A 24,466-nucleotide genomic window follows, 5' to 3' on the forward strand; every position below is an offset into this window, starting at 1 on the left:
ACACCCCCTGCCCCCTCTCGCTCCCCTCTATCACACACCCCCTGCACCCTCTCGCTCCCCTCTATCACACACCCCCTGCACCCTCTCGCTCCCCTCTATCACACACCCCCTGCACCCTCTCGCTCCCCTCTATCACACACCCCCTGCACCCTCTCGCTCCCCTCTATCACACACCCCCTGCCCCCTCCTGCTCCCCTCTATCAAACACACCCTGCACCCTCTCGCTCCTATCACACACCCCCTGCACCCTCTCGCTCCCCTCTATCACACACCCCCTGCACCCTCTCGCTCCCCTCTATCACACACCCCCTGCACCCTCTTGCTCCCCTCTATCAAACACACCCTGCACCCTCTCGCTCCTATCACACACCCCCTGCACCCTCTCGCTCCCCTCTATCACACACCCCCTGCGCCCTCTCGCTCCCCTCTATCACACACCCCCTGCACCCTCTCGCTCCCCTCTATCACACACCCCCTGCACCCTCTCGCTCCCCTCTATCACACACCCCCTGCACCCTCTCGCTCCCCTCTATCACACACCCCCTGCGCCCTCCCGCTCCCCTCTATCACACACCCCCTGCGCCCTCCCGCTCCCCTCTATCACACACCCCCTGCCCCCTCTCGCTCCCCTCTATCACACACCCCCTGCCCCCTCTCGCTCCCCTCTATCACACACCCCCTGCACCCTCTCGCTCCCCTCTATCACACACCCCCTGCACCCTCTCGCTCCCCTCTATCACACACCCCCTGCACCCTCTCGCTCCCCTCTATCACACACCCCCTGCACCCTCTCGCTCCCCTCTATCACACACCCCCTGCACCCTCTCGCTCCCCTCTATCACACACCCCCTGCCCCCTCCTGCTCCCCTCTATCAAACACACCCTGCACCCTCTCGCTCCTATCACACACCCCCTGCACCCTCTCGCTCCCCTCTATCACACACCCCCTGCACCCTCTTGCTCCCCTCTATCAAACACACCCTGCACCCTCTCGCTCCTATCACACACCCCCTGCACCCTCTCGCTCCCCTCTATCACACACCCCCTGCGCCCTCTCGCTCCCCTCTATCACACACCCCCTGCACCCTCTCGCTCCCCTCTATCACACCCCCCCTGCACCCTCCTGCTTCCCTCTATCACACACCCCCTGTCCTCCCCATGTTCCCTGTTCCCGCCATTACCTCTCACAAGTTTCCCATATCTTTCAGCTTTCAGCCTGCAAACTCTCTGGCTCCTCCCCCATTGCGCCACATAGTCGTGACGTCACCGCAGGTCCTGTACCATCCAGTCACATGTAATGTCTTCCGGCGGGGATGTGGCAGACACTGAGGCCCCTGATCATGTGACCCCTGACTCCTCCCCTCCTGTGACCTCATCACAGGTCCTGTGCACACAGAGCAGTCATATATGTGGCAGACGCTCCTGGATCTTCTGCTTTCTGGGCCGGTTCCTCCTGTGAGTCCTATTAACCCTTTCGCTCCCTGTCTTCTCCTTTCTGACAGGACAATCTCTGAATTCGGACAGTGTGACAGGAATTTCAGCAATGTGGAAGGAAGAAATGACAATTTTCCTGTTTTCCTCACAGAAATGTGACTTTCCCCCAATGTATCATTGTCCTACAGGTGACAGGAGCGCTGAGGCCGCACAGTGCGCCGTGTCTCCTGAGTGCCGATACCCCACAGGCTCGGGAGGGAAGGGGCGCCATTGTGGCTGGGATAGACGGCGGACGCCGTGTGACGTGTGAAGAGCTCTGACACCAGAACAGCAGAGACCCCACAAGTGGCCCCGTGTTACCCCCTCCACCTCTGGGGGACTCATCTAGGGGGCAGGGAGGATTATTAACCCTCAGGGGTCACAGAATTGTGTAACATTGAGCGGAGGAATGAAATGTTGCCACTAAAATGTCGCTCCGTCCCCAAGTCTGTAATTATCACACGGGAGAAGAGGAGAAAACAGAAACCACTTGTTCCACAATTTCCCCTGAGCGCCGATACCCCATAAGGGGCCGGACACTCCTCAGGAGGGAAGGAGCGCCGTCTGACAGGGCCGAGTCTGCTCTTATGGTGTTAGGGGCCATGTCACATTATCAGAGCCCCCAATAAGAGGCGCCATGTTACACCCGCCACCTCTCAATTACTCATCTGTGGCCCAGAATTTTATACCATTGGGCGATGAAGAAACATTTTACCACAAAAAATAGTTTTCTCCCCAGAGTTTACCTTTATACAAGGGGAAATAGGTAAGAATGGCCCCAAAATGTGTCCGACAATTCCCGATGACTGTCCGGCGCTTCATGCCCACCCGGCGAGGCTTGGGAGGGAAGACGCTATTGGATTCCTGGAGAACACATTTTCTCAGGATACAGTAGGGAGAATAAGTCTTTGATGTTCTTCCGATTTTCCAGGTTTCCCCCTACAGAGAATGGAGAGGTCGGTAATTGTTATTGTAGGAAGACTTCACCTGTGAGAGACAGAATCTAACAATAAATAACAGAAGATCACACCCTATGATTTCTAAGGAATTAATGGGAATTTTATTGCATGAAATAAGTATTTGACACAATAGAGAAACAGGATTTTTGCCCCCCTCCCCCCATACAGATCTTCTCCAGATATTTCAGTCTTCGGGGCTGTCGCTTGGTAACATTGAGTTTCCGCTCCTCCACAGATTTTCTGTTGGGTTCAGGTCTGGAGACCGGCTAGGCCACTCCAGGACCCTGACATTCTTCTTTAGTAGCCACTCCTTAGTTTCCCTGTCTCTGTGTTTTGGGTCATTGTTCTGCTCAATGACCCAGCCTCGACCCATCTTCAATGCTGTTACTGAGAGAAGGAGGTTGTTAGCCAAAATCTCCCGGTACATGACCCCATCCATCCTTCCTTCAATACGTTGCAGTTGTCCTGTCCCCTTTGCAGAAAAGCACCCCCAAAGTATGATGTTTCCCCCACTAGGCTTCACGGTTGGGACTGTGTTCTTGGGGTTGTACTCATCCTTCTTGTTCCTCCTCACATATGTATGGAGTTGATACCCAAAAATTCTCTTTTGGTCTCATCTGACCACTTGACCTTCTCCCATGCCTCCTCTGGATCATCCAGATGGTCATTGGCGACCTTCAAATAGGCCTGGACATGTGCTGGCATGAGCAGGGGAACCTTGCGTGCCTTGCAGGATTTTAATCCATGACAGCATCATGTATTGCTAACTGTAATGTTTGAGACTGTGGTCCCAGATCTCTTCAAGTCATTGACCAGGTCCTCGTCCCATGTAGTTCTGGCCTGATTCCTGACCTTTCTCAGAATCACCCTTACTCTACGAGGCGAGATCTTGCATGGAGCCCCAGACTACGGAAGATCAGTCATCTTGTATTTCTTCAATGTTTCTAATAATTGCACCAACAGTTGCCTTCTCACCTAGCTGCTTGCCTATTGTCCTGTAGCTCATCCCAGCCTTGTGCAGGTCTACAATTTTTTCCCTGGTGTCCTTGGACAGCTCTTTGGTCTTGGCCATTGTGGAGAGGTTGGGAGTGTGATTGAGTGTGTGGACAGGTTTCTAGTATACAGGTAATAAGTTTAAATAGGTGCAATTAATACAGGTAATGAGTGCAGAGTAGGAGGCTTCATAAAGAAAAACTAACAGGTCTGTGAGAGCCAGAATTCTGGCTAGTTGGCAGGTGATCAAATACTACTTTACTACTTTCATCCAATAAAATTTAATTTACTTATTTAGAAAACATACAATGTGATTTTCTGTTTTTTATTTTTACATTTTGTCTCACAGTTGAAGTGTACCTGCAATAAAAATTATAGACCTCTTCATTCTTTGTAGGTTGGAAAACTTGCAAAATTGCCAGCATAACAAATACTTATTTTCCCCACTGTAGTTTGTGGACTCCATATACAGTATGTGGGCCCTGCTATATACTATGTGGGCTGTGCTATATACTATGTGGGCTGTGCTATATGCTATGTGGGCCGTGCTATATACTATGTGGACTGTGCTATATACTATGTGGGCTGTGTTATATACTATGTGGACTGTGCTATATACTATGTGGGCCGTGCTATATACTATGTGGGCTGTGCTATATACTATGTGGGCTGTGCTATATACTATTTTGGCTGTGCTATATACTATGTGGGCTGTGCTATATACTATGTGGGCTGTGCTATATACTATGTCGCTGTGCTATATACTACGTGGACTGTGTTATATACTACGTGGGCTGTGTTATATACTACGTGGGCTGTGTTATATACTATGTGGGCTGGGCTATATACTATGTGGGCTGTGCTATATACTACGTGGACTGTTATATACTACGTGGGCTGTGTTATATACTATGTGGCTGTGCTATATACTATGTGGCTGTGCTATATACTATGTGGCTGTGCTATATACTATGTGGGCCGTGCTATATACTATGTGGGCCGTGCTATATACTATGTGGGCCGTGCTATATACTATGTGGGCCGTGCTATATACTATGTGGGCCGTGCTATATACTATGTGGGCCGTGCTATATACTATGTGGACTGTGTTATATACTATGTGGGCCGTGCTATATACTATGTGGGCCGTGCTATATACTATGTGGGCCGTGCTATATACTATGTGGGCTGTGCTATATGCTATGTGGGTTGTGTTATATGCTATGTGGGCTGTGCTGTATGCTATGTGGACTGTGTTATATACTATGTGGCTGTGCTATATACTATGTGGGCTGTGTTATATACTATGTGGACTGTGCTGTATACTATGTGGGCTGTGCTGTATACTATGTGGGCTGTGCTGTATACTATGTGGGCTGTGCTGTATACTATGTGGGCTGTGCTGTATACTATGTGGGCTGTGCTATATACTATGTGGGCTGTGCTATATACTATGTGGGCTGTGCTATATACTATGTGGGCTGTGCTATATACTATGGGCTGTGCTATATACTATGTGGGCTGTGTTATATACTATGTGGGCTGTGTTATATACTATGTGGGCTGTGTTATATACTATGTGGGCTGTGCTATATACTCTGTGAGCTGTGCTATATACTATGTGAGCTGTGCTATATACTATGTGGGCTGTGCTGTATACTATGTGGGCTGTACTGTATACTATGTGGGCTGTGTTATATACTATGTGGGCTGTGCTATATACTATGTAGGCTGTGTTATATACAACGTGGCTGTGCTATATACTATGTGGCTGTGCTGTATACTATGTGGGCTGTGTTATATACTATGTGGGCTGTGTTATATACTATGTGGGCTGTGTTATATACTATGTGGGCTGTGCTATATACTATGTGAACTGTGCTATATACTATGTGGGCTGTGCTATATACTATGTGGGCTGTGCTATATACTATGTGGGCTGTGCTATATACTATGTGAGCTGTGCTATATACTATGTGGGCTGTGCTGTATACTATGTGGGCTGTGCTGTATACTATGTGGGCTGTGCTGTATACTATGTGGGCTGTGTAATATACTATGTGGGCTGTGCTATATACTATGTGAGCTGTGCTATATACTATGTGGGCTGTGCTATATACTATGTGAGCTGTGCTATATACTATGTGGGCTGTGCTATATACTATGTGAGCTGTGCTATATACTATGTGGGCTGTGCTGTATACTATGTGGGCTGTACTGTATACTATGTGGGCTGTGTAATATACTATGTGGGCTGTGCTATATACTATGTAGGCTGTGTTATATACAACGTGGCTGTGTTATATACTATGTGGGCTGTGTTATAATATTATTGGGGGGTATATTATATTCTATGGGGGAGGCTGTGTTATATACTATGTGGGCTACATTATATTCTATATGGAGGACTATGGGAAGTGTATAATACTATATGGAAGACTGAGCAGTGTATTTTAATATATGGAGGACTATAGGGAGTGTATTATACTATATAGAGGACTATGGGGCACATAATAATATATGGAGGACTATAGGGAGTGTATTATACTATATAGAGGACTATGGGGCACATATTATATGGAGGACTGCACATTATAATATATGTCGGACTATGGTGTGAATAATACTAAACAAGCAAAATGCTGCATATTCATTGAGTGATTGGATTGTTTATGCCGGAAGAAAAATCATTGTTCTCAGCAGCACATCGCCGGTGTAAACTGTAGATGTGCTGCTGATAACATGATACTGTCTGGGGACAGATTGATCTAATAGTGATTGTTCTGTTCCCATCATTATTCCTCAGCCAGTGGAAAGAGGCCGGGAAACAAGTGTGGAACGATTTCAATATTGTCAATCATGCTTGTTTAGCGGCCTGAACTCAGCGCATGCAACTACAACCGAAATGCTCCTGTGTGATGTGCCATATGTCAGCATTTGGGCCCCATTTTAAACTTTGCCTAGGGCCCCACTTTGCCTAAAACCGGCCCTGTGTGTCACAGTAAGTTTGTAAAACCATTTAGCTCAGGATAATTGGATAAACAGGTCAGGTATAAGGGGTAAAGGATAGGGAAGGTGAACCGTGACTCACAGGCACAACCCTCCATCCTTCTACCAAACCCCCCACGGTGACCGGAGAGGAGCATGGCCGTTTATGAGCCTCAGTCGGTCTCTGGAAGGGAGGAAATAAACGAGATTTCAGCAGATTAGTTTCAATAAATTTTTATTTAGAAACTTATTAAACCAAGTCCAAGTTATGATCTCCCATGCAAGGGAGCGTAAACTAACAATTTACCATACATTCAATAAACTTCAAATAATATAAGGGGAGACAGGACATAGACAGGGGTAGGGAAAGGCACAAAGGATATAATTATACGATATCCAATAATCTATAATGGTGTCATCAATGACCAATCCAGGGCGATTAAAGCAGTTATGCAACTCACTATTGTAGGATCATATCTGAATCCTGTCCCAGGCCGTGATCAGTTCTCAATTGGCTACAGAGAGAGCCTCCGTGCCTGATCCAGTCGAGTATCTGAGTGAAGCTCCATCCAGGGATGCCAAACCCTGAAGAAAGAATCCCACCTGTCGGTTCTAGTTTCTTCTATTCTTTTATATAACATAATGTCATTCATCTTCTCTTTCACCATAGATATTGGCAGTGAGGGCGACTTCCACTTTGCCGCAATGTGGATTTTAGTGACCATACATAAGTAGTTTACTAGCTTCTGAAATCTTTCTGGAAGCCGGGAAGGCCTGGTTCCCAGTAAAAGGGTAGAAGGTTCCAGATTAACCGGTCCACCATACATCTGTGCTATCAGACGCTTCACCTTCTCCCAAAGCCCAGAAACCACCGTACAAGACCACCAAATATGTCTCATGTCACCAGATATTCCACAGCCCCAAAACAGTCTCCCGAGATATTGGGAAAAATGCTGTGAATTTTTTCTGGTCCATAATAGACTCTGTGCAATAGTTTTAAGGAGGTCTCCACAAGGGAAGTCTGGTGACTACCTCATGATAGGGTGTCATAGCTACGATACCATTCATCAATTGACTGTTCAAACCCTGAATCCTCCTCCCACTGTAACATATACTTCAATTTTTTATCATCTTCTGGAGAATTTATAGCATAGTAGATCAATGAGATCGTTCCCCTGCCCAAAGGATCATTTAGACATAAATTTTCAAACCTCGTTGCCCTGAGAGTAGTACTGCTCGGGAGGATCTGCTTTGCAAAGTGGGAGATCTGGTTCAATCGCATTACCTCCCTAACTGGAGGTTCAAATATTTGAACAAATTCCTGTCTGTCAAGTAAGGCTGTGTTCACACACAGCGTTTTTTTAGCGGTATTTTTAGCGGTTTTTCCAATAAAACCGCTAAAAATAAGCTTCCCATTCATTTCTATGCATTTTTCACCACGAAAAAAACCGCATCACGGTAAAAAACGCAGCATGCTCAATAATTACGCAGATTTTTCCGCGTTTCTGGCTAGTTATATGCGTTTTGAAAACGCAGAAAAAAAACACACAAAAAACACGCGCAGAAAAAAACGCGCGGTTTCTGGAAAGGGAGTCAGGTTTTTCAGCAGAAAATTTCTGCTACGTGTGCACTTAGCCTAAGATATTAAATGGGGAACACAAATGTTTAAGGCTATGTGCACACGTAGCAGAAATTTTCTGCTGAAAAACCTGACTCCCTTTCCAGAAACCGCGCGTTTTTTTCTGCGCGTTTTCCGCGTGGTTTTTTTGCGTTTTTTTCCGCGTAGTTTCTAGACACATGGAAAAAGCCAGAAACGCGGAACAAAACGCGAAATTAATGAGCATGCTGCGTTTTTTACAGCGATGCGTTTTTTTTTTTCGCGGTAAAAAACGCATCAATGTGCACAAAAAGTGCAAAATTAATGGGAAGCTTCTTTTTCGCGTTTGCCAAAAAAACCGCGATAAAAACGCTGTGTGTGAACACAGCCTAAGTATATGAATACCTTTCAGCTTCCACCAAGAAAACATTTGTGGCTCAAGACCTGGCGGGAACATGGGGTTTTGTAATATAGCTGTCAGGGGAGAAGGGCTTGATTGTAAGTTATATTTAAACTTTCCTCCAAAGAAGCAACGAGTGGACTGTAAAAGGAGCCACATTCATTAACCCCCGTGGAAGTCGGTCTGTGGTCCACATTAGGCCTGATAAAGAGAATGGTCTGGAGAGAAATGATTCCAGAATAACCCATCTCGGACTATTGGGATATCAACACGCACTTATTAATGGAGCAATCTGTGCCGACTTGTAATAAAGTGTAAAATTAGGAAGGGATAAAACCCCCTTCTTTTCTGTGACGGAACATAAGTTTTTGCACAATTCTGGGTTGTTTTCCTAGCCAAAGAAACTTAGACATCATAGAGTGTGAATGAGTGAACGTTCTGGCTGGTACCATAATTGGGAGGGACCTAAATAGATACAGTCATATGTAAAAGTTTGGGCACCCCTATTAATGTTAACCTTTTTTCTTTATAACAAGCTATTTCAGTTTCATATATCTAATAACTGATGGACTCAGTTATATTTCTGGATTTTAATGAGGTTTATTGTATTAACAGAAAATGTGCAATCTGCATTTAAACAAAATTTGACTGGTGCAAAAGTATGGGCACCCTTATCATTTTCTTGATTTGAACACTCCTAACTACTTTTTACTGACTTCCTGAAGCACTAAATTGGTTTTGTAACCTCATTGAGCTTTGAACTTCATAGCCAGGTGTATCCAATCATGAGAAAAGGTATTTAAGGTGGCCACTTGCAAGTAGTTCTCCTATTTGATTCTCCTATGAAGAGTGGCATCATGGGCTCCTCAAAACAACTCTCAAATGATCTGAAAACAAAGATTATTCAACATAGCTTTTCAGGGGAAGGATACAAAAAGTTGTCTCAGAGATTTAACCTGTCAGTTTCCACTGTGAGGAACATAGTAAGGAAATGGAAGAACACAGGCACAGTTCTTGTTAAGCCCAGAAGTGGCAGGCCAAGAAAAATATCAGAAAAGCAGAGAAGAAGAATGGTGAGAACAGTCAAGGACAATCCACAGACCACCTCCAAAGACCTGCAGCCTCATCTTGCTGCAGATGGTGTCACTGTGCATCGGTCAACAATACAGCGCACTTTGCACAAGGAGAAGCTGTATGGGAGAGTGATGCGAAAGAAGCCGTTTCTGCAAGCACACCACAAACAGTCGCCTGAGGTCTGCAAAAGCACATTTGGACAAGCCAGTTACATTTTGGAAGAAGGGCCTGTGGACTGATGAAACAAAGATTGAGTTGTTTGGTCATACAAAAAGGCGTTATGCATGGAGGCTAAAAAACACAGCATTCCAAGAAAAACACTTGCTACCCACAGTAAAATTTGGTGGAGGTTCCATCATGCTTTGGGGCTGTGTGGCCAATGCCGGCACCGGGAATCTTGTTAAAGTTGAGGGTCGCATGGATTCAACTCAGTATCAGCAGATTCTTGACAATTATGTGCAAGAATCAGTGACGAAGTTGAAGTTACGCAGGGGATGGATATTTCAGCAAGACAATGATCCAAAACACCGCTCCAAATCTACTCAGGCATTCATGCAGAGGAACAATTACAATGTTCTGTAATGGCCATCCCAGTCCCCAGACCTGAATATCATTGAACATCTGTGGGATAATTTGAAGTGGGCTGTCCATGCTCGGCGACCATCAAACTTAACTGAACTGGAATTGTTTTGTAAACAGGAATGGTCACAAATACCTTTATCCAGGATCCAGGAACTCATTAATAGCTACAGGAAGCGACTAGAGGCTGTTATTTTTGCAAAATGAGGATCTACGAAATATTAATGTCAATTTTATGTTGAGGTGCCCATACTTTTGCACCGGTCAAATTTTGTTTAAATGCAGATTGCACATTTTCTGTTAGTACAATAAACCTCATTTGAATCCAGAAATATAACTGAGTCCATCAGTTATTAGATATATGAAACTGAAATAGCTGTTGCAAAAAACAAAATTGTTATAAAGAAAAAAGGTTAACATTAATAGGGGTGCCCAAACTTTAACATATGACTGTATAAGAAGCGAGGCAGTGACACCATTTTTAAGGCATGTTTTCTGCCGAGCCAGGATAACTTTGAGGAAGCCCATCTATCCAGGTCCCTCTGGAAGTTTTGGATCAGTGGAGTGTAATTCCACCGAAACAGAGGTGACCTGTTGGCTGTTAAGTTGATACCCAGATATGTTAGATACCGTATTTTTCAGACCATAAGACGCACTTTTTTCCCTCAAAATTTTGGGGGAAAGTGGGGGGTGCATCTTATGGTCGCAATATACTAACCTGCGGTGCGGTGGTGGCAGCGGGCGGGGCTCTGCGGTGCGGGGTGGCAGCGAGATCTGAACCCGCGCATGCGCCGTCCCCGGACCAGCGGCCATCTTTCCGGCAGCCATGTTCCCGGAGGCCACCGCAACATGGCGGCAGCCAGCAAGGGATGTGCGGGGGACTCCGGGCTGTGAGGAAATGCCGGCGGAGCCGCCGCCCCTGCACCGGAGCACAGCCCGCCACCACCCTCACCCAGCACAGGCCACCTGCCCCTGCCCCAGCACAGCTGCCCCTGCCCCAGCACAGCTGCCCAGCATAACCAACCTGCCCCAGCACAGAGCCGTCACCGCACGAGCCTGGACCACTGAATGACCCCTGTGAATACTCCTCCACCTGTGCCGGATCCCTTCCCAGGTAAGCTGAATTCGGACTGTAAGACGGACCCCCATTTGACACATTATTATTTTTTTCCCTATTTTCCTTCTGAAAATTGGGGTGCGTTTTATGGTCCGGTGCGTCTTGTAGTCCGAAAAATACAGTAATGTTCTTTGTCTATAAACCCAAAATGGGAGGCTATATTAGTTTGCTCTGTCTAAGGAAAATTTACAAAAAATGCTTTGGATTTATCAATGTTAATCTTTAACCCTGAGATCTTCTCAAATTCGTGAAGGAGGGAAAACAAGTGAGGGAGTGTAGTGTGGGGACTTATTAATGTTAGCAGGAGATCATCCGCAAAGAGGCTGACTTTATATTGGTCTCCCATATTCTCAGGGCCCAGGATATTCTGATCTCTCCTTATTGCTTCCACAATGGGTTCCATTGCAAGTGCAAAAAGATCCAGAGATAGAGGACAGCCCTGCCTGGTACCCTCTGAATATTAATTGGAGGGGGATGTGGTGACGGGAGTTTTACATAAGCGATAGGGCTATCATATAACAATTGGAGGCACTTTATAAGTTTAGGGGAGAATCCGACTTCCGATAGAACCGTAAAGAGATATGTCCAGGACGCCGAATCGAAAGCCCTCTCAATATCTATTGCAAGCAGGAGAAGTCGCTTTCGCTGTACGTTAGTTGTATGAATAATATTTAACGCTCTCCTAATATTATCTGGGGCCTGTCGCGCTGGTATAAAACCAACCTGACCCCGATGGATGAGGTGAGGGAGGATTTTATTGGTCCTGTTAGTCACAATGGATGTAAAGATTTTGAAGTCAATGTATAAGAGGGATATAGGTCTATAATTTGTGGTGAGATGATCTTTCTTAGGATTAGGGATTACGGTTACATGCGCCACGTAGAGCTCAGGGGGCAGCTGTGAGCCATTTAGTAGTGAATTACAGAGGTTTTTATATGTGGTGTCAGCACATCGCTGCATTTTTTATCATATATTGCTGTAAGACCATCCGGCCCCGGGGACTTTCCTCTTTTTAGTTTTTTGAGTGATGAAACTATTTCCTCCTCAGAGATGTGTAGATGGAGTTGTTGTGCCGCGGACTCAGTCAGGTTAGGTAGATGTAGTGTGTGAAGGAATGACTCCAGTAGTGAGGGGGGTGGTGATTGTCGGGGCGAATACAAACTCTGGGGGTATTCATTATAAGTGCTATACATGACATCGGGGTGGGCTGAGGTCTGACCCTTAGGGTCTTTTATAGAGGAGATTATATGCAGTGACTCTCTCATTCTGAGCTTACGAGCGGCATCTTATTAGGCTTATTGGCATGGTGATAAAACGCGGCTTTACTCCAAGTTAGCGCCTCTCCGTTCTGGTGGTGAGAATGGCGTCTAATTGTCATTTCATATCTTGTATTTGTGTAGATAAGTATAGGGGTGAAGAGCGCTGATTGGCCAATTCTCACTCCTGCAGTTTCTCCTCCAGTCTGGGCTGTAATTCAGACCTTTCTTCTTCCTGTCGGCCGATAACTTATCACAGAACCGGGAATAGATTTTCTGTGCGCGAGTCACATTGCTCCAAGTGAGGCCTCCTCCGCTGTGTGAGTTTAGGAGAAATTTGTTATATCTTCTCTTATAGCGGTTACATTAGAGATTTGGGCATTTTAGCTCCTGGTGTGGAGTCGATAGCACAATCATATGCCGCCATACAGTAGACGGCCGGTAACCGGTGAGAATTCCCTCCTGTGTGGGGTCTATTTCCCTCCAGAGAAATCACACGTCACATTCCACACATAACACTGTGTAGAGAAGGCGGCGCGGGGTAATTGTGCCAGTAGTGAGGGGCGAATAATGGCGGGAATGTCACTGACTGAGGAGAAGGCTCCATGGAGGTCTGCACTCCGGAGATCATGTGACCCCTGACTCCTCCCCTCCTGTGACCTCATCACAGGTCCTGTGCACAGAGCAGCCATATATGTGGAGTGCGGCTCTGCAGGTTAGTGATCGGCAGTCCAGCTCTTCTGGCTCCTTTCCCCACTTTTCTCCCTCCTGTCCCTTCACTATAAAGCCTGAGCCTCATTATACAGCTGTACAGGGGTCTAGTGAAGGCTTTTTAGCCCTTTCCTCATACTGTAGCTCCTGGGAACAGGCCCTCACTCCTGTCCCCTCACTATAAAGCCTGGGCATCATTATACAGCTGTACAGGGGTCTAGTGAAGGCTTTTTAGCCCTTTCCTCAGTCTGTAGCTCCTGGGATCAGGCCCTCACTCCTGTCCCCTCACTATAAAGCCTAGGCCTCATTATACAGCTGTACAGGGGTCTAGTGAAGGCTTTTTAGCCCTTTCCTCAGACTGTAGCTCCTGGGAACAGGCCCTCACTCCTGTCCCTTCACTATAAAGCCTGGGCCTCATTATACAGCTGTACAGGGGTCTAGTGAAGGCTTTTTAGCCCTTTCCTCAATGTGTAGCTCCTGGGAACAGGCCCTCACTCTTGTCCCTTCACTATAAAGCCTAGGCCTCATTATACAGCTGTACAGGGGTCTAGTGAAGGCTTTTTAGCCCCTTCCTCAGACTGTAGCTCCTGGGAACAGGCCCTCACTCCTGTCCCTTCACTATAAAGCCTGGGCCTCATTATACAGCTGCACAGGGGTCTAGTGAAGGCTTTTTAGCCCTTTCCTCAATGTGTAGCTCCTGGGAACAGGCCCTCACTCTTGTCCCTTCACTATAAAGCCTAGGCCTCATTATACAGCTGTACAGGGGTCTAGTGAAGGCTTTTTAGCCCCTTCCTCAGACTGTAGCTCCTGGGAACAGGCCCTCACTCCTGTCCCTTCACTATAAAGCCTGGGCCTCATTATACGGCTGTACAGGGGTCTAGTGAAGGCTTTTTAGCCCTTTCCTCAGACTGTAGCTCCTGGGAACAGGCCCTCACTCTTGTCCCTTCACTATAAAGCCTGGGCCTCATTATACAGCTGTACAGGGGTCTAGTGAAGGCTTTTTAGCCCTTTCCTCAGACTGTAGCTCCTGGGAACAGGCCCCCACTCCTGTCCCTTCACTATAAAGCCTGGACCTCATTATACAGCTGTACAGGTTTCTAGTGAAGGCTTTTTAGCCCTTTCCTCAGTCTGTAGCTCCTGGGAACAGGACCTCACTCCTGTCCCTTCACTATAAAGCCTGGGCCTCATTATACAGCTGTACAGGGGTCTAGTGAAGGCTTTTTAGCCCTTTCCTCAGACTGTAGCTCCTGGGAACAGACCCTCACTCCTGTCCCGTCACTTTAAAGCCTGTGCCTCATTATACAGCTGTACAGGGGTCTAGTGAAGGCTTTTTAGCCCTTTCCTCAGACTGTAGTTCCTGGGATCAGGCTCTCACTCCTGTCCCTTCACTATAAAGCCTGGGCCTCATTATACAGCTGTACAGGGGTCTAGTGAAGGCTTTTTAGTCCTTTCCTCAGACTGTAGCTCCTGGGAACAGGCCCTCACTCCTGTCCCTTCACTATAAAGCCTGGACCTCATTATACTGCTGTACAGGGGTTTAGTGAAGGCTTTTTAGCCCTTTCCTTGGACTGTAGCTCCTGGGATCAGGCCCACACTCCTGTCCCTTCACTATAAAGCCTGGGCCTCATTATACAGCTGTACAGGAGTCTAGTGAAGGCTTTTTAGCCCTTTACTCAGACTGTAGCTCCTGGGAACAGGCCCTTACTCCTGTCCCTTCACTATAAAGCCTGGGCCTCATTATACAGCTGTACAGGGGTCTAGTGAAGGCTTTTTAGCCCTTTCCTCAGTGTGTAGCTCCTGGGAACAGGCCCTCACTCTTGTCCCTTCACTATAAAGCCTAGGCCTCATTATACAGCTGTACAGGGGTCTAGTGAAGGCTTTTTAGGCCTTTCCTCAGACTGTAGCTCCTGGGAACAGGCCCTCACTCCTGTCCCTTCACTATAAAGCCTTGGCCTCATTATACAGCTGTACAGGGGTCTAGTGAAGGCTTTTTAGTCCTTTCCTCAGACTGTAGCTCCTGGAAACAGGCCCTCACTCCTGTCCCTTTACTATAAAGCCTGGGCCTCATTATACTGCTGTACAGGGTTTTAGTGAAGGCTTTTTAGCCCTTTCCTCAGACTGTAGCTCCTGGGATCAGGCCCACACTCCTGTCCCTTCACTATAAAGCCTGGGCCTCATTATACAGCTGTACAGGGGTCTAGTGAAGGCTTTTTAGCCCTTTCTTCAGTCTGTAGCTCCTGGGATCAGGCCCACACTCCTGTCCCTTCACTATAAAGCCTGGGCCTCATTATACAGCTGTACAGGAGTCTAGTGAAGGCTTTTTAGCCCTTTCCTCAGACTGTAGCTCCTGGGAACAGGCCCTCACTCCTGTCCCTTCACTATAAAGCCTGGGCCTCATTATACAGCTGTACAGGGGTCTAGTGAAGGCTTTTTAGCCCTTTCCTCAGTGTGTAGCTCCTGGGAACAGGCCCTCACTCTTGTCCCTTCACTATAAAGCCTAGGCCTCATTATACAGCTGTACAGGGGTCTAGTGAAGGCTTTTTAGCCCCTTCCTCAGACTGTAGCTCCTGGGAACAGGCCCTCACTCCTGTCCCTTCACTATAAAGCCTGGGCCTCATTATACGGCTGTACAGGGGTCTAGTGAAGGCTTTTTAGCCCTTTCCTCAGACTGTAGCTCCTGGGAACAGGCCCTCACTCTTGTCCCTTCACTATAAAGCCTGGGCCTCATTATACAGCTGTACAGGGGTCTAGTGAAGGCTTTTTAGCCCTTTCCTCAGACTGTAGCTCCTGGGAACAGGCCCCCACTCCTGTCCCTTCACTATAAAGCCTGGACCTCATTATACAGCTGTACAGGTTTCTAGTGAAGGCTTTTTAGCCCTTTCCTCAGTCTGTAGCTCCTGGGAACAGGCCCTCACTCCTGTCCCTTCACTATAAAGCCTGAGCCTCATTATACAGCTGTACAGGGGTCTAGTGAAGGCTTTTTAGCCCTTTCCTCAGTGTGTAGCTCCTGGGAACAGGCCCTCACTCTTGTCCCTTCACTATAATGCCTAGGCCTCATTATACAGCTGTACAGGGGTCTAGTGAAGGCTTTTTAGCCCCTTCCTCAGACTGTAGCTCCTGGGAACAGGCCCTCACTCCTGTCCCTTCACTATAAAGCCTGGGCCTCATTATACGGCTGTACAGGGGTCTAGTGAAGGCTTTTTAGCCCTTTCCTCAGACTGTAGCTCCTGGGAACAGGCCCTCACTCTTGTCCCTTCACTATAAAGCCTGGGCCTCATTATACAGCTGTACAGGGGTCTAGTGAAGGCTTTTTAGCCCTTTCCTCAGACTGTAGCTCCTGGGAACAGGCCCCCACTCCTGTCCCTTCACTATAAAGCCTGGACCTCATTATACAGCTGTACAGGGGTCTAGTGAAGGCTTTTTAGCCCTTTCCTCAGACTGTAGCTCCTGGGAACAGGCCCCCACTCCTGTCCCTTCACTATAAAGCCTGGACCTCATTATACAGCTGTACAGGTTTCTAGTGAAGGCTTTTTAGCCCTTTCCTCAGTCTGTAGCTCCTGGGAACAGGCCCTCACTCCTGTCCCTTCACTATAAAGCCTGAGCCTCATTATACAGCTGTACAGGGGTCTAGTGAAGGCTTTTTAGCCCTTTCCTCAGACTGTAGCTCCTGGGAACAGACCCTCACTCCTGTCCCGTCACTATAAAGCCTGTGCCTCATTATACTGCTGTACAGGGGTCTAGTGAAGGCTTTTTAGCCCTTTCCTCAGACTGTAGTTCCTGGGATCAGGCTCTCACTCCTGTCCCTTCACTATAAAGCCTGGGCCTCATTATACAGCTGTACAGGGGTCTAGTGAAGGCTTTTTAGTCCTTTCCTCAGACTGTAGCTCCTGGGAACAGGCCCTCACTCCTGTCCCTTCACTATAAAGCCTGGGCCTCATTATACTGCTGTACAGGGTTTTAGTGAAGGCTTTTTAGCCCTTTCCTCAGACTGTAGCTCCTGGGATCAGGCCCACACTCCTGTCCCTTCACTATAAAGCCTGGGCCTCATTATACAGCTGTACAGGGGTCTAGTGAAGGCTTTTTAGCCCTTTCTTCAGTCTGTAGCTCCTGGGATCAGGCCCACACTCCTGTCCCTTCACTATAAAGCCTGGGCCTCATTATACAGCTGTACAGGAGTCTAGTGAAGGCTTTTTAGCCCTTTCCTCAGACTGTAGCTCCTGGGAACAGGCCCTCACTCCTGTCCCTTCACTATAAAGCCTGGGCCTCATTATACAGCTGTACAGGGGTCTAGTGAAGGCTTTTTAGCCCTTTCCTCAGTGTGTAGCTCCTGGGAACAGGCCCTCACTCTTGTCCCTTCACTATAAAGCCTAGGCCTCATTATACAGCTGTACAGGGGTCTAGTGAAGGCTTTTTAGCCCTTTCCTCAGACTGTAGCTCCTGGGAACAGGCCCTCACTCCAGTCCCTTCACTATAAAGCCTGTGCCTCATTATACAGCTATACAGGGGTCTAGTGAAGGCTTTTTAGCCCTTTCCTCAGACTGTAGCTCCTGGGAACAGGCCCTCACTCCTGTCCCTTCACTATAAAGCCTGGGCCTCATTATACAGCTGTACAGGGGTCTAGTGAAGGCTTTTTAGCCCTTTCCTCAGACTGTAGCTCCTGAGATCAGGCCCTCACTCCTGTCCCTTCACTATAAAGCCTGGGCCTCATTATACAGCTGTACAGGGGTCTAGTGAAGGCATTTTAGCCCTTTCCTCAGACTGTAGCTCCTGGGATCAGGCTCTCACTCCTGTCCCTTCACTATAAAGCCTGGGCCTCATTATACAGCTGTACAGGGGTCTAATGAAGGGTTTTTAGTCCTTTCCTCAGACTGTAGCTCCTGGGAACAGGCCCTCACTCCTGTCCCTTCACTATAAAGCCTGGGCCTCATTATACACCTGTACAGGGGTCTAGTGAAGGCTTTTTAGCCCTTTCCTCAGTGTGTAGCTGCTGGGAACAGGCCCTGACTCTTGTCCCTTCACTATAAAGCCTAGGCCTCATTATACAGCTGTACAGGGGTCTAGTGAAGGCTTTTTAGCCCTTCCTCAGACTGTAGCTCCTGGGAACAGGCCCTCACTCCTGTCCCTTCACTATAAAGCCTGGGCCTCATTATACAGCTGTACAGGGGTCTAATGAAGGCTTTTTAGTCCTTTCCTCAGACTGTAGCTCCTGGGAACAGGCCCTCTCTCCTGTCCCTTCACTATAAAGCATGGGCCTCATTATATAGCTGTACAGGGGTCTAGTGAAGGCTTTTTAGCCCTTTCCTCAGTGTGTAGCTCCTGGGAACAGGCCCTCACTCTTGTCCCTTCACTATAAAGCCTAGGCCTCATTATACAGCTGTACAGGGGTCTAGTGAAGGCTTTTTAGCCCTTTCCTCAGACTGTAGCTCCTGGGAACAGGCCCTCACTCCTGTCCCTTCACTATAAAGCCTGGGCCTCATTATACAGCTGTACAGGGGTCTAGTGAAGGCTTTTTAGCCCTTTCCTCAGACTGTAGCTCCTGGGCACAAGCCCTCACTCCTCTCCTTTCACTATAAATCCTGGGCCTCATTATACAGCTGTACAGGGGTCTAGTGAAGGCTTTTTAGTCCTTTCCTCAGACTGTAGCTCCTGGAAACAGGCCCTCACTCCTGTCCCTTCACTATAAAGCCTGGGCCTCATTATACAACTGTACAGGGGTCTAGTGAAGGCTTTTTAGTCCTTTCCTCAGACTGTAGCTCCTGGAAACAGGCCCTCACTCCTGTCCCTTTACTATAAAGCCTGGGCCTCATTATACAGCTGTACAGGCGTCTAGTGAAGGCTTTTTAGCCCTTTCCTCAGACTGTAGCTCCTGGGAACAGGCCCTCACTCCTGTCCCTTCACTATAAAGCCTGGGCCTCATTATACAGCTGTACAGGGGTCTAGTGAAGGCTTTTTAGCCCTTTCCTCAGACTGTAGCTCCTGAGATCAGGCCCTCACTCCTGTCCCTTCACTATAAAGCCTGGGCCTCATTATACAGCTGTACAGGGGTCTAGTGAAGGCATTTTAGCCCTTTCCTCAGACTGTAGCTCCTGGGATCAGGCTCTCACTCCTGTCCCTTCACTATAAAGCCTGGGCCTCATTATACAGCTGTACAGGGGTCTAATGAAGGCTTTTTAGTCCTTTCCTCAGACTGTAGCTCCTGGGAACAGGCCCTCCTGTCCCTTCACTATAAAGCCTGGGCCTCATTATACAGCTGTACAGGGGTCTAGTGAAGGCTTTTTAGCCCTTTCCTCAGTGTGTAGCTCCTGGGAACAGGCCCTCACTCCTGTCCCTTCACTATAAAGCCTGGGCCTCATTATACAGCTGTACAGGGGTCTAGTGAAGGCTTTTTAGCCCTTTCCTCAGACTGTAGCTCCTGGGAACAGGCCCCCACTCCTGTCCCTTCACTATAAAGCCTGGACCTCATTATACAGCTGTACAGGGGTCTAGTGAAGGCTTTTTAGCCCTTTCCTCAGACTGTAGCTCCTGGGAACAGGCCCCCACTCCTGTCCCTTCACTTTAAAGCCTGGACCTCATTATATAGCTGTACAGGGGTCTAGTGAAGGCTTTTTAGCCCTTTCCTCAGTCTGTAGCTCCTGGGAACAGGCCTCACTCCTATCCCTTCACTATAAAGCCCGGGCCTCATTATACAGCTGTACAGGGGTCTAGTGAAGGCTTTTTAGCCCTTTCCTCAGACTGTAGCTCCTGGGAACAGACCCTCACTCCTGTCCCGTCACTATAAAGCCTGTGCCTCATTATACAGCTGTACAGGGGTCTAGTGAAGGCTTTTTAGCCCTTTCCTCAGACTGTAGCTCCTGGGAACAGGCCCCCACTCCTGTCCCTTCACTATAAAGCCTGGACCTCATTATACAGCTGTACAGGGGTGTAGTGAAGGCTTTTTAGCCCTTTCCTCAGTCTGTAGCTCCTGGGAACAGGCCCTCACTCCTGTCCCTTCACTATAAAGCCTGGGCCTCATTATACAGATGTACAGGGGTCTAGTGAAGGCTTTTTAGCCCTTTCCTCAGACTGTAGCTCCTGGGAACAGACCCTCACTCCTGTCCCGTCATTATAAAGCCTGTGCCTCATTATACAGCTGTACAGGGGTCTAGTGAAGGCTTTTTAGCCCTTTCCTCAGACTGTAGCTCCTGGGAACAGGCCCTCACTCCTGACCCTTCACTATAAAGCCTGGGCCTCATTATACAGCTGTACAGGGGTCTAGTGAAGGCTTTTTAGCCCTTTCCTCAGACTGTAGCTCCTGGTCTCCATGTGATCTCACCATAACCCTAACAAGCGAATTAAGGTGTGAAATCTTGATCAAAATTATCTCAGTACACAAATCTCTAAATGTGCCCAAAGTTTTGCATCGCCCCTTTTACTTTTTGCAATTATGAAATTGTCTATATATATATATATATATATATATATGTGTTTTATTATTATTTTTGCCTAAAATACAAAGGCCATGTGTCATCTTAGAGGTTCGGCCTTTTAGAGATCATTTCATCTTCATCTTACTACTCACAATAACGGTCATTTTGACCAGGGGCGCCCACACTTTTACATGCCGCTGTCAATGCTTCATCCCGCTGGTGCTCAATATTTAATAGGGTCTTGCTATTAATCTTAATGAAAATTTCGGTTAATTTCTTTGAGCTGTTATTACTAGAGATGAGCGAATATCGTCGGAGAAGTTGTTATTGGCTAATATCGCTTACCGAATAGCTGCATCGGGACCCCGGATCCCTGGAGCGCTCCCGATAATCAGCTGCATGTGTCGCCCTCCATGCAGGTGCTGTGACTATCACACAGCGCGACACACGCAGCTGATTATCGGGAGCGCTCCAGCACACTGAGTCCTGCACACACTGAGGCCCCTGATCATGTGACCCCTGACTCCTCCCCTCCTGTGACCTCATCACAGGTCCTGTGCACAGAGCAGTCATATATGTGGCAGACACTCCTGGTCTTCTGCTTTCTGGGCCGGTTCCTCCTGTGAGTCCTATTAACCCTTTCGCTCCCTGTATTCTCCTTTCTGACTAGGACAATATCTGAATTCGGACAGTGTGACAGAAATGTAAGCAATGTGGAAGGAAAAAATGACAATTTTACTTTTTTCCTCACAAAAATGTGACTTTAGCCCCAAAATTGGCAGCGTAACAAATCCTTATTCCCCCACTGTAGTTTGTAGACTCCATATACAGATCCCTTAAGTGAGAAAAGAGCTAAATTCCCCACTTAAGTTATTGCATTTTGGAAATTGCCCCCACTGGGAATTTATCTCCAGGTAAAGGCACAATTGTGTCTCCATGGGGGTTGTGCTCGCAGCCCAACATCGTGTGACCCTCCAAAGAAATGCCACCCCGCACCATTACTGACCACTGCCAAACCGGTCATGCTGAAGGATGTTGCAGACAGCAGATCGCTCTCCACGGCGTCTCCAGACTCTGTCACGTCTGTCACATGTGCTCAGTGTGAACCTGCTTTCATCTGTGAAGAGCACAGGGCGCCAGTGGTGAATTTGCCAACCCTGGTGTTCTGTGGCAAATGCCAAGCGTCCTGTACGGTGTTGGGCTGTGAGCACAACCCCCATCTGTGGGCATCGGGCCCTCAGACCATCCTCATGGAGTCAGTTTCTAACCGTTTGTACAGACACATGCACATTTGTGGCCTGCTGAAGATCATTTTGCAGGGCTCTGGCAGTGCTCCTCCTGTTCCTCCTTGCATAAAGGTGGAGGTAGCGGTCCTGCTGCTGGGTTGGTGCCCTCCTACGGCCCCCTCCACATCTCCTGGTGTACTGGCCTATTCCTGGTAGCGCCTCCAGCCTCTGGACACTACGCTGACAGACACAGCAAACCTTCTTGCCACAGCTCGCATTGATGTGCCATCCTGATTGAGCTGCACTACCTGAGCCACTTGTGTGGGTTGTAGAGTCTGTCTCATGCTACCACGAGTGTGAAAGCACAACCAACATTCAAAAGTGACTAAAACATCATCCAGAAGCATTGGTACTGAGATGTGGTCTGTGGTCCCCACCTGCAGAACCACTCCTTTATTGAGGGTGTCTTGATAATTGCCAATAATTTCCATCTGTTGTCTATTCCATTTACACAACAGCATGTGAAATTGATTGTCAATCAGTGTTGCTTCCTAAGTGGACAGTTTGATTTCACAGAAGTTTGATTTACTTGGAGTTATATTCTGTTATTTAAGTGTTCCCTTTATTTTTTTGAACAGTGTATGTAGATAGATAGATTTTTTTTTCTTTGCATTGGAGGGTCCAATTCCAGCTATTGCTGTGGGATCTGTGATTTCTATCTACTCCACTGTGTACAGGATAATTGAGTATAATAAAGTAGTTATGGACGAGACGTAACTAACATTGTGCAGTGACTCTGCTTTCCATATAGTGATGGATATTTCTTGTTGATGAAACTGTGATTTTTTTTTCAACTTCAAACCTTTTTTAAACCCCTCTGATCAGTGCGATCATACAACATACAAGCCTCTGATGGCTCCGGTGATGCCCTGTACTACTGTAGTGCCGTGTATCATCACTGCCTGTCAGTGTAACACTAACGGCCCCATACACATGTGATCATAGTTGGCTGAACGGTCATTTGGCAGACGGCGATCTCTCCCGACTCCCCCATACACACAAATATTCCAGCTTTCCTGTGGTCTGTATGAGAGAGTCGCCTCCAGACTCCTCTAGAGGAGGATTATCTACAGGAAGAACAGATGGATTATCCTCTGAAATTCAGGATGCCAGATCCTTCTCTGTCCTGACATCATCTGTCGGGAGGCCCCCAAATACATTGTATGGTCGGCCAAACCCCCTGAAGTCAGTGCTTTCATGGAACTTTAGTCTAATGTGTATGGGGGCGTTATAAGGTAACTTATTGGACGCTGCCTCTGGCCCGACCTAATAGACCTTCATACATTGCAGCCCAGACCCCGTTATTAGGCATGTAAGTATCGCAGTAACTAGGCCGCCCCATACTATCGAGTACTTGGAGGCGGGGGGCATTCAGCCAAACTCTGTCACACCTTCTTAGTTGTCATGTTTGCTTTTCAGGGTTTTTGTTGCAGCCTCATCTGTGCCATCCCTGCGGTGTACATCTATGTTCTGGGGCCCAAAAAGATTAATTTCTTTTTAATAAATGTTTAACATGTTAAAAACTATAAAATGTGTTTTGCTTTTTACATATTTTTTTCTTCTTACAAGAATTGTTGGAGCCAATTTTCCTTAGAAACATTTAAATTTCGGCTTTTTCTGGAGTTTTTCTTGTAACATAGGAAAGCCTAAGGCCAGAAATAAACCCCATAAATCACTGTACATGGAGACTTTGAGATCAGATCATTTCTGTCCGCGTTGATTGTGGAAACAAAAAATCTTTTCTAAAAGCCTCAAACTTCTGTGTGTGACTCAGAGCTGAGATCTAACGGGATAGAAGATTCCAGTGCGGGGAGACGGGAAACCTTCATATAGACGGCCGGTGGGGATGGAGGCAGTGACCGACTCTGGCCAAATCTGTCTCTAGAGCCGCAGTAGAAGATGAAGATGTCGTCCTCACCATGAAGTAGTTATTTCTCATGTCGCGTGTAATGAATCTCTCCTGCAGTATTGCTAATACCGATTTCAGTGTCTGTAATGAGACGAGAATTAGCATTATGGAAGATGAGTCTATGAGGAACGTGTTCAGCTGCCGACTCCGAGGAGGAAACTGCTTGTTGTCTGTGGCCTAAATATATAGGTTTTATTAGTAGATGTCAGGGGAGAAAACTAAACCCTGTAAGATAATAAATCTCCTCATATGTTTCCCTTATTATCTCCAGTAATTGTATTATTACACAGGATTCTTATGATGTTACATCGGATCATCTTCTTCTCATTCAGGTCTCTACAATATCGGATCCTCTCAGTGAAGATCTTCTACAAAAGAGAATTTTCCTGGTTTGCCCATCAAGGATGTATATGGACTGAGACAAGATGGCGGAGATGATATTACACCTCACCCTAGAGATCCTCCTCCGTCTCACTGGAGAGGTGAGAGATTCTGATGATGTCACATTACATCATTCTTATCTATGGGAATAACAGATGGACAGAACTGGAGAGGTGAGGACTCTGGAAATGTCTGTAGTGAGAGTTATTAATGTGTCTCTCCATTACCAGGATTACACAGTGGTGAAGAAGACCTCTAGTGATCGCTGTCAGGACCCTGTGTCTGAGGGATGGGGAAGACCCCTGAGCCAAATCACGGGGCCTCCACCTCACCCCCT

At 47.3% G+C, this 24,466-nt stretch overlaps 1 protein-coding gene across 1 annotated transcript in view; it reads right to left on the bottom strand.

Annotated features, from left to right (window-relative positions):
• LOC141060261 (uncharacterized) overlaps positions 1–1,397 on the bottom strand; it is a 184,161-nt gene extending 182,764 nt beyond the window's left edge. The window contains exon 1 of the mRNA XM_073556485.1: positions 1,182–1,397. The gene's annotated coding sequence lies outside the window, so the exon portion shown is untranslated. The remainder of the gene's footprint in view (positions 1–1,181) is intronic.
• Between the last annotated feature and the right edge of the window lie 23,069 nt (positions 1,398–24,466).

The sequence above is a fragment of the Dendrobates tinctorius genome, unplaced genomic scaffold, assembly GCF_039654945.1.
Source record: "Dendrobates tinctorius isolate UK_male_01 unplaced genomic scaffold, ASM3965494v1 ptg000233l, whole genome shotgun sequence".
Taxonomy (NCBI): domain Eukaryota; kingdom Metazoa; phylum Chordata; class Amphibia; order Anura; family Dendrobatidae; genus Dendrobates; species Dendrobates tinctorius.